This window comes from Balaenoptera borealis (assembly GCF_965194805.1).
Source record: "Balaenoptera borealis genome assembly, chromosome: 15".
NCBI lineage: Eukaryota > Metazoa > Chordata > Mammalia > Artiodactyla > Balaenopteridae > Balaenoptera > Balaenoptera borealis.
In genome coordinates, this window is record NC_138871.1 from 80,388,518 (window position 1) to 80,401,957 (window position 13,440).

The 13,440-nt window shown below is 42.7% G+C and overlaps 1 long non-coding RNA gene across 1 annotated transcript; it reads right to left on the bottom strand.

Moving 5' to 3' along the window:
• Nucleotides 1-1,703: 1,703 nt before the first annotated feature.
• Nucleotides 1,704-12,958, bottom strand: LOC309612174. The gene is made up of 3 exons (XR_014235028.1): nucleotides 12,840-12,958; nucleotides 6,376-6,696; nucleotides 1,704-2,523 (listed from the first exon to the last, which is right to left on the bottom strand). It is a non-coding gene; the product is annotated as an uncharacterized lncRNA (long non-coding RNA).
• Nucleotides 12,959-13,440: the final 482 nt, after the last annotated feature.

Below are 13,440 nucleotides of genomic sequence, written 5' to 3' on the forward strand. Positions count from 1 at the left end.
TATTTCTTCTCGAGGAAACTCTGGTAGTTTGTCTTTCTAGGAATTTGTCCATTCATCAATTTGTCAAATTTATTGTCTAGGGTTGTTCATAATATTTATTGTCCCTCTCATGGCTAGAGAATCTGAAATGATTTTCTCACTACCTCACTCATTGCTGAAATTGGCTATTTCTGTTTTATCTATTTTTTTCTGATCAGTCTGACTTGAAGTTTATCAATTTAATTGATCTTCTCAAAGAGCCAGCAATTGATTTCACTGATTTTTCCCTATTATTTATGTAGTTTTATCTTTTATTTATTTACTCCTTTATCTCCCTTTCTTCTACTTTCTTTGCTTTATTTTCTCTTTTCTTTTTAGCTTCTTAAGGTAGAAGATGATGTCCTTGAGACATTTCCTCTGTTTTCTAATATAATCTTTTAGCACTGTAGATTTCCAAGTACTATCTTGGATGATATGTTGTGTTTTCATTTCCTTTTAGTGGAAAATATTTTTAGGCTTACCTCGAGAATTTTTCTTTGAACCACAGATTATTCAGACTTGTGTTATTTAAGATCCAAATATTCTGGACTTTCTAGATCTCTTTCTACTATTGATTTCTAACTTCATTTCACTGTGGTCAAAGAACATACTTTGTAAGACATGAATCTTTTTAAGTTTATAAAGACTTCCTTGTCTTATGGCCTAAGCTATAGTCTATCTTGGTAAATGTTTTGTGTGTCCTTGAGAAGAATGTATATTCTGCTGTTGGCAGTGTTCTATAAATGTCTATTAAGTTAAGTGGGTTGATAGTGTTATTCAAGTCTTCTGTATCCTTATTAGTTTTATGTTTTCTTGTTTTATAGTTATTGAGAGAGGGTTGTTGAAATCTCAGATTATAATTGTGGATTTGTCTGTTTCTCCTTGAAGTTTCATTAATATTTACTTCATTTATTTTAAAGCTCAGTTATTAAGCATATGATGTTTAAGATGTTGTGGGGTTTTTTATGCATTGATTTGCTTTATCCCTGATACTGTTCTTTGCCTGAAATAGACATAGTCTGATATTAATATAGCCATTCTAGCTTTCTTTTGATTACATTAGCATAGCATATCTATTTCCCTCTTTTTGCCTTTAACCTATTTGTATCTATATATTTAGGGTAGGTTTCTTGTAGACAGCATATCATTTGGTCTTGCTTTTTTCCCACTTTTTAAATTGTGGTAAAATATACATAGGATAAAATTTATCATTTTAGCCATTTTTTTCCATTATGTAAATAGTTTTTTCTTTCCTTCTTTCTTTCTTTCTTTCTTTTTTTGTTGAAGTTTAGTTGATTTACAATATTGTGTTAGTTTCAGGTGTGCAGCAAACTGATTCAGTTTTACATATATATGTATATATCTATATTCTTTTTAAAATTCTTTTCCATTATAGTTTATTATAAGATATTGAATATAGTTTCCCGTGCTATATAGTAAATTCTTGTTGTTTATCTTATCATTTTAGCCATTTTAAAGTGTACAGTTCATGGCATCAAGTATATTTACAATGTTGTGCAATCATCACTGCTGTCCATTTCCAGAACTTTTTCATGATTCTAAACAGAAATTCTGTACCTGGTTAAACAATACCTCCCATCCCCAGCCCCTGGTAACCTCTATTCTACTTTCTGTTTGTATGAATCTGTCTACTTGAGGTAACTCATATAAGTGGAATCACACAGTTTTTGCCCCTTTGTGTCTGACTTATTTTATTTAGCATATCCTCAAGGTTTATCCATGCTGTAGCACGTATCAGAATTTCATTCCTTTTTAAGGCTGAATAATATTTCATTGTGTGTATATACCTAATTTTGTTAATCCATTCATCCATCAATGAACATCTGGGTTGTTTCCATCTTTTGGCTATTGTGAATAACGCTGCTATGAACATTGGTGTGTAAGAATCTGAGTCCCTGCTCTCAGTTCTCTCAGGTATATACCTAGGAGTGGGATTACTGGATCACACAGTAATTCTACTTTTATCTTTTTGAGGAAGCACCATACTGTTTTCACAGCAGCTATACCATTTTATATTCCCACCAGCAATGCACTAGAGTTCCAATGTCTCTCTATCTTTGCCAACACTTGTTTTTTTCTGTTTGCTATTGTTGTTGTTTTTAAAATATTAGCCATCCTAATGGGTGTGAAGTGGTGGGTCTTGCTTTTTTATCCAACCTGACAAAATCTGTTTTTTAATTAAAATCGATATTAGTTATCTACCACTGTGTAACAAATTATCCCCAAACTCAACAGTTTAAAGCACCAAACATTTTCTATCTCACCAGTTTCTGAGGGTCAGAATCCTGCAGTAGCTCAGCTGAGCAGTTCTGGCTCAGCATCTCTCAGGAGGCAGCAGTCAAGGCTTCCGTCTCTGAAGATTGAGACTAAAGACTCCACTTTCGAGCTCACTCAGGAGACCGATTGCAGGAGGCTGCAGTTCGTCAGCATGTGGGCTCCACCACAGGACTGCTCACATCATGGCTTTCCTCAGAGCAACTGCTCCTGGAGAGAGAGAGAGAGAGAGAGAGAGAACGCAGTGCCAGCCAGCCTTTTATACACTAGTCTCCAATCATACACCAAGACATAAGTCTTACCTTGTCTTTACTAAGTCACTAAGCCCAGCCCATTCAGTGGGAAAGGCTTATGATGATGTGAATACCAGAAAGTATGTCTTAATGGTGGCCATCTTGGAGATTGTCTAAACGTCTCAAGGTATTTAGACCATTTATATTTAATGTGGTTATGATGTGTTTGGATTCAAATCTATCATCTTACTATTTATTTTCTATTTCTGCCATGTGTTCTTTGTTCTACATTCCCCCCTTTTCCACATTCTTCTGAATTCATGAGGTATTTTTTTATGATTCCATTTTAATCCCTTTGTTGGTTCATTAGGTATAATTCTTTGTTGTGTTATTTTAGCAGTTGCTTTATAGTCTATGTATACATCTTTAACTTTCTTTTTTTTTTTTTATAAATTTATTTATTTTATTTATTTATTTTTGGCTGTGTTGGGTCTTCGTTGCTGTGTGCGGGCTTTCTCTAGTTGTGGCGAGCAGGGGCTACTCTTCATTGCGGTGCGCGGGCTTCTCATTGCGGTGGCTTCTCTTGTTGCAGAGCATGGGCTCTAGGCGCATGGGCTTCAGTAGTTGTGGCACTTGGGCTCAGCAGTTGTGGCTCGTGGGCTCTAGAGCGCAGGCTCAGTAGCTGTGGCGCACGAGCTTAGTTGCTCTGCGGCATGTGGGATCTTCCCAGACCAGGGCTCGAACCCGTGTCCCCTGCATTGGCAGGCAGATTCTTAACCACTGCGCCACCAGGGAAGCCCTACATCTTTAACTTTCTATGGCTACCTTCAAGTGACATACTACTTCATGTATAAGAATCTTACAGCAATCTATGTCTATGTCTTCCCTCTAAACCTTTGTGATATTATTCTCATGCATTTTACTTCTATATATGTTATCAACTTCACAACACATTGTTAATATTTTTACTGTAATTGGTTTTATTATTTAAAGAAATTTCCATGATAATAATTATAATAGTCTGTATATTTATCCATGAATTTTATTTATGTTAGGTGCTGGATAGTTTTCCATTCCTAAAAATATTCTTGAATTTTGTTCTGGGTTGAGGTTAAATTACATGGAAATAATCTTTTTGGTTTTTGTTTTTAATCTTTGGTGGCCTGGAACAAAGCAATGGTTAGTCTAAGGCTAATTTTTCCCCCAAATCTGAGACAAAACCCTTTTTCGTATTTAGCTGATGCTTCTTTTTTTTTTAATTAATTAATTTATTTATGGCTGTGTTGGGTCTTCGTTTCTGTGCGAGGGCTTTCTCTAGTTGCGGCAAGTGGGGGCCACTCTTCATCACGGTGCGTGGGCCTCTCATTATCGCGGCCTCTCATGTTGCAGAGCACAGGCTCCAGATGCACACGCTCAGTAATTGTGGCTCATGGGCACAGTTGCTCTGCGGCATGTGGGATCTTCCCAGACCAGGGCTCGAACCCGTGTCCCCTGCATTGGCAGGCAGATTCTCAACCACTGCGCCACCAGGGAAGCCCTAGCTGATGCTTCTTGAATTGTGAGATTTTGCAGTTTGACTGTTGGGAACAGGCAGTAGTCCCAGCAGTGTTTCCTCTAATCCTTTTAATGGTTCTTTCTCTGACTGTGGGTACTTTTCTCACCCATGTGAACTGATAGGTACTCAGTTGAATACTTGAGGGCATCAACCCTTTTCAGATCTCTGAGGTTCTCTTTCTGTGCAGCTCTCTTTACTCAAGTATCCCATCCTATAGATGCCAGCTGCCCTGGTTTCCCCAGACATCCTGCTCCATCTCCTCAAGGAAACCTCTGGGTTCTGTCTCATTGACCTTCCCTGCGCTACAGGGCTCCTTTTATCTCCCACCCTCAGAGCTTACTGGCCTCTGTTCCCTGGTGTCCAATGTCTTGAGAGCCATTGTTTCATATATTTTGTCTGGTTCTTTACTTGTTTCAGGTGGGAGGGTAAATCTGGTCCCCATGGCTCCATCTTTGCCATGTTCCACATCTTTTACTTTCTTAACTCTCTCATTTTGGTGGAGTATATTCTGCAGTAATTTCCCAAGGAAGGATTTGTGGGAGATAAGTTTTTGAGATCTTTCAAGTCAAGTCTCAACTTACATTTGATTGATATTTTGGATGAGTATAATGTTTTATATTTGGAAAATATTTTCCCTCAGAATTTTTAAGACACTGCTTTCATGTGTTTTTATTTTCTGGTTTTCTGGTTGGTTTTTTTTCCCAAAAACTTTTAGGATATCCCTTTTATACCTACTATTATTAAATTTCATTACTTTTTTTTTAATGCTTAGAGGATACTTTCTATTAAAAAAAAAAAAACATATCCCTTAGCTCTGGGAAATTTTCCTGTGTAGTTTCTCTGAAAATTTACTTTGGATTTTCTAAAGTTGAAATAAGGGTCTTCTGATTGGTTTGGGTTCCCTTTTAGAAATTGTTTTGACTTTTCCATCATACTAGAGGCTTTTTTAAAAAATCGGGTGACCTTTGGCTGTATAACCATATTTTAAAACAAGGCCCTTGATAGCTTTGTGTGTGTGTATGGAGTTTGCTGAGTGGTAGGCTTTGTTATAATATGATCAGGTGGGGACCTGACTGGCTCTCTGGGTGAACTTTCAAATGTCAGTATTCACAGATTTTTTTGTTTTTCTTGTTTTGGACAATCAATTTCTGCAATGAGAATTTCTCCATTTTCTTGCCAAAATGTGCCTGGGGTGATTGTAAGCTGAGTACCACCATTTGGAGAGTCAGGCAGAGAGAGGAGCCCAGGAGCAGGGATGGTACCACTCTGCATTTGTGTTTACTTTTACTTTGTCCTCTTGCTTTCAAGACCAAACATCATCCTGTCCTCAGCTGTGTCTAGTGTCTCTGAGATGATATCCTCTGCAATTTAATTAGTTTAGGGAGTAAACTTTCAGCATTCTGCCAAAGTGGGTGCATGGGGTATGGGAGGGCATCTGGAGGTTTAACTGCTCCTTATGAAGTCTTTTAGCTAATTCTCCAGTTTTTAGCCCTATTCTGAATCCTCACCTCCAGAGAAGTCTGGGGCTCCCCAGATGGGGCTTTTCCATAGTTCTAGGGCTCGTATCTGCTTATTTCTAGTCAGTCTACTGAAAAAAGTTAGATTCCCTTCTCCTCTCCCCTTTCAGTGAGATGCCATTAATCCATCTGTTTTTATGCTTTAGAACTCCGTCGACAGCTCTTGTTTGCTACTGTCTCCTCTCTAGTTTACTCAACCTACTGAAGAAAGTTAGATGATTCTTCTCTCTGCCAAGTTAGTTACCACAAATCCATCTGTTTTCCAGCTTCTGAATTTTGTGGCTAACTCTGTTTGCTGCCGTCTCCTCCCCTCTCCCCTTTGTCCTTGCGGCTCATGCCTTTTGCATTCCTTTACTATCATTTTAGTGGGATTCCAGGAGGGAGTGGAGATAACGTGTGTGTCCACGGGGCATTCACTCGAAAGAGAAGGCACGGGTCCAGGCAATCCAACAGCAGACTGTGGAAACCAGTGGTGATTGGGCAGATCAGAATCCACTCCCTGCTCGCCAGGGCTTGCTGACCTCCATGGACCAGTCAGGACTCGTTCCAGGAGAAGCAAGGTAGGGACAGCGAATGTACCACTGAAACAGCTGGATCATACGTCACCTAGACATAGCTGTAGGGATTCATTCAGTTTATTCCAAACACCTGCATTGGCAGCTCCTTCATGCAAGTCCAGGCCAGCTGACTCCAGAGCCCCTGCTCTAGACCCCTTTGATTTGCTCTAGACCAAGAGAGATCAGAGAAGCAACTTTACCTGATACCGATCCCTCTTTTGAGATGTCGCAGTAGCTTCTCTCCTTGAGCAGCTTGAAGCCCAGTGGCCAAAGCCTCTGCGTCCTGTCCATGTTAGTAAAGGTTTGATATTAAGACCGATGGTGGTGGAAGTACTCACTAATCTGGGTTTTCTGGTGGTGACTCTAGGTGAACAATGGCCCTTTGATCTTCGGAAGCAGGCCACAGACTCCTGCCTGCTCGGAGCTTGGAGCAGGCTGTGGAGGTCAGTTGGAGGTCCTATAGAATCCAGTTTCCCTGGCTGAAGGTTGGAGTGATTTGCATTTCAAAGGCTCCAGATAAACTGCAAAAGAGCACATCAGGGAGAGATTACTTCTAATTCCTAAAGACCGAAGAAAGGCTTGGTCATCGCTGACCACCCAGCTGAAGCCTGTTCAAGAGTGAGATATTAGTGAAAGAAAGATGAAACACAGCCAAGCCCAGGGAAGATGTCAGAGACATGGGAGAAGTGGAAATGAGGGGGAAGAAAAGCACTGAGAGCTACAGGTAGTTAGAATAAACTTGTTAATATTTTACCTGCATTTCCATCTGCTTTCTTTCATTTCCTATGTAAGAACAGGAAGGGCCTTTCATAATTATCTGGCTGACCCCCCCAGTTTCACGAATGGAGGGATTTAGGTCCAGAAGTTCAGATATCTTGTTTATGGACAAAACGGGTGAGGGCTGAGTCAGGATTAGAAGCCTCAAGTCCGATCTCCCAAGTCCTGTGTCCTTCCCCGCTACAGTTTAATGGTCTCACTGCAGATAATTCAAACAGGCTTGGCCTGTGTTCTTCTGGAACCCATCACCGTGAGACACAGAGGAAGTGGATTATGGGGAAGAAATCGAGAACTATAAGACTGTCCCTTCAATTTCTCTTGCTTTGTGTTTATTCTGGAAGGTTTAGGATTTTCACAGTGACTGTGATCCCAGTACTTATCAAGAGCCTTAAAACTGTGTATCCTTTAACCGAACAAATGCATTTCCAGAAATTTCGTCTCCAAAAATAATTTCGATATGCACCAAGTTTTGGCCAAAGGATTGATTATCTCAATCCTTTTTGATTTCTTAAAGCAAACATTTGGAAAGAAACATCCCACAGTAGGGGCACAGTTAAGTAAATTTTGACATATTCATATGAAGGACTACCATATAGCTATGAAAGTGGTTTTATAGACTGTATTTGATGAAACAGAAAAAAGCTTTGGCATATAAATGGACAAAAAGTGTTATAGAAGAAAATATAGCATGACTACTCTTTTGGGGTAAATAACATATACATGAATACAAAATAACTAGAAGTATATATCAAATTTTAGCAGAAGGTCTGTTGGGAATGGAATTATTGTCTTTTTGTATTGTTTTATATTTTTTACATTTTCTAGAATGTATTAGTTTTGTTTAACATTTGTTAAAACTAATGTATTAGTTTTCAATTAAATTTTTAAAAAACTTAAAGCTTTTTCAGAGTGACAATAAATTACCAAAGAGTAGAACAAGACAATTTTTAACTTACTCTGCTTGGGTAAAAGTGTGGTTCTTCTAAGGGTCAACTCATAAATACCCCATAATAATTACTCCTTTTACCCATCCTGCCAGGTCAGCCATTTTGCATTTGGCCCTATACTTAGAATTTTTTTCTTAATTACTGAACTGAATTGTTGTGGTTTTTTTTAATCACAGAATAATCCCTATCAGACAATAGATAAAAGGGCTTTTTAAAGCTTTGAAGCAGAAACAAACAAATCATTAGGTATCTTGGCTTGCAAATTTTAAGCAAAGATACTTATAACTGTCCCCATTGAGAGACTTCAGAACAAAGCCTGCCATATCAATCCTGACAATCTTCGGATGGTTTTACCTTGTAGGTTTCAAACCAAACAGTAAAAAGAATTTACAAGAGGCAGCTCTGACTGTGAGGTCTGAAGTCAACTGTTGTCAAAACAAAACCTGGTTAGTGCATTTGTAGGGTGAGCGTATCACCCAACCCAGGACACTTTTGAAAGTTTAAGTGGTATGGGACATCCCTGGTGGTCCAGTGGTTAAGACTCCATGCTTCCAATGCAGGGTGCGTGGGTTCAACCCCTGGTCAGGGAACTAAGATCCCACATGCCATGTGGCCAAAAACTTAAAAAAAAAAAAAAAAGTTTAAGGGGTGCAACTGTCATTACATGGGGCAACAGGCAGAAACTGGGACGGTTTGATGCAAAATGGGACTTATGGTCAGCCTATGAATTTAGCTTCTTTTTAGACTGTTCTCTTTGAGGGTCTATTCGGGGTGGAGAGTATTGGAATGTGGGACTTGGACGTGCCCTTGGAAGCCAGCCACCAGATTGTCTGATGGGGAAGCTGAGGTACAGAATGAGGAGGAACTAACCCCAGGCCAGAGGCAGCTCCTAACTAATGATCCAAGGCTAAATGCCTTTTGCTGATAGCTTTCTCTCTCTTTTATTTTTTATAAAGTTAACCGTTTTATTTATTTATTTATTTTTGGCTACGTTGGGTCTTCGTTGCCGCATGCGGGCTTCTCATCACGGTGGCTTCTCTTGTTGCGGAGCACGGGCTCTAGGCGCGCAGGCTTCAGTAGTTGTGGCACACGGGCTCAGTAGTTGTGGTGCATGGGCTTAGTGGCTCCGCGGCATGTGGGATCTTCCCAGACCACGGCTCGAACCCGTGTCCCCTGCATTGGCAGGCGGATTCTTAACCACTGTGCCACCAGGGAAGTCCCAATAGTTTTCTTTTTCTTTTAGAGTTTAGGACTTTTAATTTGTCCCAACAAAATCCTTTTTTTTAAGGCCATGCAGAGGGCACTAAGGCATTCATAGGAGAGAAGGCAGCACACAGAAATAAAGAACTGCCAGAAAGATCTGGCTTTAAATCCCACCTTTATTTCTGGCTTTACGACCTTGGGGGCACTCACAGAACTACTCTGAACCTCAGTTTCTTCATCTATAAAATTGGAAGGATAGTAACTACTTCATACGGTTGTACTGAGTACCTATTAGCTACTCAAAAAATGTTAACCATCATTATTATTCAGGTTGTACATTGACTTTGTTTTTTAATTGTGGTAAAGTATACATAACATAAAACGTAAATGTAACTTACGATTTTAACCATTTCTAAGTGTACAGTTCAGTGGCATTAAGTGCATTCACATTGTTGTGCCACCATCACCACCATCCATCTCCAGAACTTTTTCATGATCATGAACAGAAAGTTCATACCCATGAAACATTAATTCCCCATTTCTACCCCCTACCCCCTGCCCCCTGCCCCTGGCAACAACCATTCTACTTTCCGTCACTATGAATTTGACTAGGTACCTGAAGTAAGTGCAATCATACAGTATGAATCCTTTAGCGTCTGGCTTATTTCACTTAGCATGATGCCTTCAAGGTTTATCCAAGTTGTAGCATGTGTGGGAATTTCTTCCCTTTCTTAAGGCTGAATGATATGAGATACATGTACATACCACATTTTGTTTATCCATTCATCCCTCTATAGCTATTCAGGTTGTTTCTACCTTTTGGCTATTATGAATGATGTTGCTATGAACAGTGGTGTTCAAGTCCCTGCTTTCAATTCTTTTGCGGGTATACCCCAAAGTGGATTTACTGGACCATACGGTTGTACATCACTATTAAGTGATATTTGTATATATAACCTTGGACTAAAAAAAAGGTTACTAAACCTTTTTGAACCTCACTGGAAATAATAACTCTCTCAGGCCCTGCCATAAATGTAAGTTACCACAGGCATAGTGACAATACATAATAATGTAGTTTAAAAAAATGCAGTTGGTTGCTCCAGGGCTGTGAACAGGTTGGGGTGACCCAAAGCGTTCGTTCTCATCAGGAGGCCTCACAGAGTGCCTCTTGCTCTTGCAAACTCCTCCAGTTCCAGAGATTTCACTTCCCGGCCCGAACTGCCCCTCGCTTCCCTTCAGCAGATTGTAATCCTGGAAAGTTGTGTTTAGTAATATTTTAAACCCTCATTATTCAAGGAACCCTGCGGTGGTTCCTTCTGAAAAAAGCCAGGCTTTGTTGGTGGAGGAAATAACAAGCTCTAAATTACTTGTAATAAATTAGAGCTTTGATGTCAAAAGTCCTGACCTGTATGGAGGACTTCACAGTTTACAGGAGGCTCTCACCTCTGCTAGTCCGAGTCATCTGGTGTTTATGGGGTGGAGCCACGTAGGGAAGCTTTTACACAGAGGAAGGTGGGTTGGGTATTGCAGCAGAAGACAGGACTTTGGAGGACCACAGTCCTGCCTTCAAATTCCTTCTCTGCTTCCAACTCTGCTACCCGAGCTAAGTTACTTCTCTCTGGACCTCAGTTTTCCTGGCTGGAGAATGGAGATGGTACCCATCTCATGGGACTGTTGAAAAGATTAAATAAGATAATGGGCTTAGCACCCGGTAGGGGCTCCAAGGAGCCCATCTCTGCTAAAGCATGAGCACTCCATTCATATGAAATCTCAGAAATCATGTTCTAGAAACTTGTGGTTGTCAGGGGGGGTTGGGGAGCGATGGATGGGGAGTTTGGGGTCAGCAGGTGCAAACTATTATATAGAGAGTGGATAAACAACCAGGTCCTACTGCTTAGCACGGGGAACTCTATTCACTATCCTGGGATAAACCATCATGGAAAAGAATATGAAAAAGAATGTATATATATATGTATAACTGAATCACTTTGCTGTACAGCAGAACTTAACATAACATTGTAAATCAACTATACTTCATTAAAAAAAAACCCACTAGTTTCAAAAATCAAAAAAAAAAAAAGAAAAAAAGAAATCATGTTCTACAAGTGATCGTTTCTGTGAGATTTTCAGCAGATAAAGTTACTTTTCCTGCAGAAACATCAGTAATAAAGGTCTTTTCACAATCCTACATTTATAGCCTTCAAACCACCTCCCTAAAGCAATCCCTGTGTCCGATTGCATTCAGCTCTCACCAGCCAGAGACTTCATTTTGCTGTCACCTCAGAGTGCCCTTATGCCTTTATCACCTGCCCTTTATAACAAGAAAGTCAAGCAACAAGATTTTTAAAAAGGGAAACTGTGCTCAGCATAATGCAATCTGTGTTTCGTAAGCAAAGGCTTAATAAATGACCCCCAAGATAAAAACCGGAGGTGGTTTTCTACAGCAGGGGGCTGTACCTGCTCCAATCAGTGCAAAGGCAACCTCGCTGCCGTCTGTTTAACGCTTATGCAACCTTTACATTCTTCGGATTCCCCCAGCCCTCCAGATAGGCAGTGTCCTACCATTGTCCCCGTTTAGTCCAAAAAACTGAGTTCCAGAGACGTGAGGTCAGTTTCCCCAGGAGACTCAGCTGGTAGGTGGATGAGACGGTGACTCCTCTCTCCGCACCGCGTCTGTGCGCCCCAGAGCTGGGGGTGTTCCTACCAGGCGGCCCCTCTTTCCTGCCCCTCTGTCCCAGGGCCACTCTAGCAGCTTCCAGTGGGGGACCAGCTTCAGGCGGTGACAGGCTGAGGGTGGAGGGACCCCTCCCGGGGGCTGGAGGCTAAGGGCTGGGCAGGGAGGGCTCCTCCAGGAAGAGACCCCTATTTGTGGAACCAAGCAGATCCCGAGTTCGTCAGCAAGTAATGATTGTCCTTCTGGATGTTTCAGGGGGCCAATTGTGCAGCTGAGGAGATAGCCAGCCTGCCTACGGGCCTGAATGGAATTCCTCGGTGTGGGAAATAGCCTGGAGATCAAAGCACCCTTATCTCTGGCGAGACAGCTGAGATTTCCAGGGTTCCTGCCCCTTCCTCTGGGCTTGGCTTCCTCTATCCCCTGCTCCCCCCGGGACCGCCATCTGGGCGCACAAGCCTGGAGGGGGCGGGGCTCACAGACCAGCTGGTCCTCCACCCCGGCACATACTTGGTATCCCCTCAACACTTGCTGAATAAAGGACGGGTAGCCCTCTGAGCCTCAGCGTTCCCATCTGTGAAACAGGGATAATAATAGTACTTAATTCAGTTCCACTCTGTGTATCGAGTGGGAGAAATCAGCGAGCAGCCTGGGAATACGGAGACCATCCAGCGGGTTAGTAGCTATCATTATTTTGGCTGTGGTTAGTGGAGGAGAGAGACCTCTGTCTTCAAGGTGTACCGGGAAGGCCTCCTGTCTCAGTGAGCCTGGGACCGGGCCTCCGAGGAAGATGGCCTGGGACCATCGAGAAGAGGGAACGATGGCAGCCCAGGTGGCGGAACCACGGGGGCAGAGCTGACCGTGTGCGCTGAGCTCGTCCCGGCTCTGCATGCAGAGAAGGAGGGCTCAGCCCACGCCCACACCCCACCCCCCGGCCCGCTGCCGCTCCTCCTGGCGCTCGGTTTGCATCACGGGAGTGAAAGTGGACGCACTTCTCTGGTCCTCCTCAAACTTCCTGCGATAGAGAGGCCGGGACAGGAGTGAGAGCCGCGCTGCCTGTGCTTACCGTGCCTGTGACTCTCCCGGGGCTCTGGTAAAGATGCACGTCTGATGCTGCAGGTCTGGGCTGGGCCTGGGACTCTGCAGGTCTCACAGCTCCCACGGGTGCCGAGGCCTCTGGCCCTGGTTCACGGACCACACTTTGAGTAGCTGGGCTGGGGAGGCCCCTAGTAAGATTCCTGGAGCTCCTGGCTCCCAGGAGGACCCACGGCTGGGGGGGAAGTGACCCTTGGCTGCCTCGTGTGTGTAAGCACAGCTGTGTGTGTGTGCGCGTGTGTGTGTGTGCGCGCGCGCGCGCGTGTGTGTGTGTGTGCTTTCTATTCCCCATCTATCTCTCTGAGCCCACTCCTGTTTGTCTGGGTGTCTGTCTCTCTGGCTCCGTCTGTGTGGGTCTCTCACCGGGGTCTCCACCTGACTGCAGGGTGCTCAGGCCTCAAATGCCGTCTGTCCCTGAACCCGCCTGTCACGGAGCCCTTCTGGGTTCCCGCTGATGATGGGAGTGTCACGTGGTGGGAGAGGAGCTGAGTGCTGACAGCTGGCTGACAGCTGGTCACAGCTGGGGACAGCTTGGGCAGGCCCAGGCGTGGGAAAACACAATGCAGGCAGCA